Source organism: Schistocerca piceifrons, chromosome 4 (genome assembly GCF_021461385.2).
Source record: "Schistocerca piceifrons isolate TAMUIC-IGC-003096 chromosome 4, iqSchPice1.1, whole genome shotgun sequence".
In the NCBI taxonomy this organism is placed as follows: domain Eukaryota; kingdom Metazoa; phylum Arthropoda; class Insecta; order Orthoptera; family Acrididae; genus Schistocerca; species Schistocerca piceifrons.
Genome location: NC_060141.1, coordinates 465,439,694 through 465,442,881, shown reverse-complemented (window position 1 = coordinate 465,442,881; position 3,188 = coordinate 465,439,694).

Below are 3,188 nucleotides of genomic sequence, written 5' to 3'. Positions count from 1 at the left end.
TTTCGCCTTCAACCTTCGGCTCGATGATGTTTTACTTTATTTGTCATAATATGTACTTCTAATATTTGAGGACAATCTCAGTATTAGTTACGTATGAAAGGCTACCCAAGATTTTTTTAACAAGCGGTCTCCGGATCTCCACTTGCACTCTTTCGAACTGCCTACAAATAAATCTCACCTAAACTGAATAGGACAGCAAAATGTGCAAGTATTTCTGCTGACAGTTATTGGGTGAATAAATTAGGTACAGTACAAAGTTTGGGAAGCAGAGCAGACAATTTCTGGATAGCTCTCAGTACAGCAACTCACAGTCAAAGTCTTATGAACTATACAAATGTTCCTTTATTTGAGATGAAGGTTTAAAGGTTTCATCTACACTAATGAGGGGTTGGGTTGGTTGGGTTGTTTTGGGGAAGGAGACCAGACAGCGAGGTCATCGGTTTCATCGGATTAGGGAAGGACGGGGAAGGAAGTCGGCCGTGCCCTATGAAAGGAACCATCCCGGCATTTGCCTGGAGCGATTTAGGGAAATCACGGAAAACCTGAATCAGGATGGCCGGAGACGGGATTGAACCGTCGTCCTCCCGAATGCGAGTCCAGTGTGCTAACCACTGCGCCACCTCGCTCGGTCACTAATGAGGTCCGGTACCACTATGGTTCCGCGCCGACAGGGGTTGCGTGTATATGGCACATAACCAAGTGCTACTATATATTCCGAAAAGCAGTATATGGTTACTTTATGATGAAAGTGACGTTTATTGACTCCTGTATCCTGCGGAACACAATGAATTCGGCTCTTGAAGTAAGCCCCATCCCGAAATAATATGTGTGAAGTATATTTTCTTTCCAATTCATTCTCCGTTGTGCCCCGCGTGCAACAGATACGCGTGCCTTCCTACCGAAGTGGGCTGATTTTTTAAAATATCGTTTCACTCGTATCATCATGCTATTTACAATCAGTAGTACCTACATAATACAAACGCAAGCCTTCTCAATACACAAACGCTATAAATAAGTTAACAAATGTTGATATTAAGAGTTTAATATAGAGGAAGATACGCCGACATGCATCTTCATTGTAAACGCAAAATTATCACACAGTTTTTGTATGTGACAAAGTATCTGCTGGTGACAAAGGATCTGTATGTTTGGCGACGATTGCTTAAGGTGTACACACACTTTTGATGTTGTCTCAGATTCAAGTTAACTCACCACTGATTGCGAAGTAGCATGTTAGACTTAAGCGTGCTGCTTACCTTTGTGGAAAAGGGGGACACACGAAACAGAGCACATCACAAGATAAACATCTGCCTTGTTTCAGCAAACATGTCCTGTGAATGACGCAGTAGCACACACCATAATTACGCACCGCGAAACGTTACGTTGGTTACATCACCACCTTCAGGTAAAGTTAGAATACATGAACAGTTTCGATGAACTATGAATTTCGTTTTCCTTTGCATAATCTTATGCAGTTCTGAGTGCTGCCAATTTTTGAGAGGATTAAAATAATTAGGATTTTTGCTATTGTTGTAAATGCCCGAATACAAAAGGAACGCAACGCACTTACCATTGAAGGCACTCTCACGCTAGAGATTCCTGTAATCTTTCACTCGTCAAGCTGGAAGGGATATTTTGCCACTGATAACGTTTACTCATTCGTTCATATATGTGATGCCTCTTACATGTACGTGTTTGAAGCGGATTACAGAGAGTAGAGTGTGCTGAGTGTAAAATATTGGCTGTATTTTCTATCACTGAGTCAGATAACGGGAAAATGCCAAAAACGGTGTCAAAATTTCACCCTATATTACTTCAGACTCAGTTGTCACACCAGAAAAAAGGATCATCTACTGTGGTGCCTCCTATTCTCATACCACAATACTTTGAAGAGAACTTCTTAAGGTATTTCAAATGCGTATTTACAACTACTAAAATACGTATTTATTTTACCAGTATTTTTAAAAAAATGCGTGTTTATTTCACCAGTATTTGTAAAGACGGATCTGAAATACTTTAAGGGGGGTAGGACGTCAAACGGGCCGACTTGGAGCAGGAGAGGCACCACAGGACATTTTAATTTCCACTGTCTATACTTTTACAAGAAAATTCATAAAACTTTGTCAGCATGCCCAGGAAGGATTCAGGATTCGCACTCGTAGCAGCGGAAGTTCAAAAACATAAAAAAATAATTTTTTTTACATGTGAAATTTCATCATTTTTTCACTTACTGTTGGCTGCATTTGTTGCTATAGGTACACTTTTCTTCATAAGTAAGAGAGATTATTCGATGAATTTTGCACAGCATACAAACCATACTTACAGGTGTCTAAAACTCTAGAATCTATTTCATTTATGAAAAAATGAATGAGCTGTTACGTTTTAAACTTTATGTTTAGAAAAAAATCAAATTTTGTAGTTAATTATCTCAACTTTTACCACAGTTTTTAATATATTTGGAAAATTCTAGATTTTCATACACCTCTACGTATGGTTTGTATGCTGTGCAAAATTCATCAAAGAATCTCTCTTACTTGTGAAGAAAAATGTACCTATAGCAACAAATGCAGCCAACAGTAAGTGAAAAAAATGATGAAATTTCATATCTAAAAAAATTATTTTGCTATGTTTTTGCACTTCCACTTCTATGAGTGTGAATGCTGAATCCTTCCTGGTCATGCTGACAAAGTTTTATGAATTTATTTGTAAAAGTATAGACAGTAGAAAAAAAAATGTCCTGTGGTGCCTCTCTTGCTCCAAGTCAGCCCGTTTGACGTCCTACCCCCTTAAGAAACTATACAGCAACTACGAACATATAGCTACACGAATGAGCAGTTCTTGAGGAGAAGTCTGAAATTTATTCCATTACAATGCCAGTGGTAGTAAACTGTCACCCATTCTCCCCCTCGTTACAAAATCACAACCACGTAATTCTGAAAATGTGACGTTTTTAATGTGTGAAAGATGACAAAATTACGGCTTCCCCAGTTTTTACAATGGATACCACCTTAGAACGTGCAAATCATCAACTTGGCTGAAAGAACGCAGAAGAACTGGAGTTTAAATCTAATTGAAGGCAGGAGGGCTAGAGATGGCAGAAGAACTGCTCGTCAAAGGAACCATCCTACCGTTGTCGTTAATTGATTGGGAAACGGGAAAACTTAAGAACTTTGGTTCTCTCGAGTGGG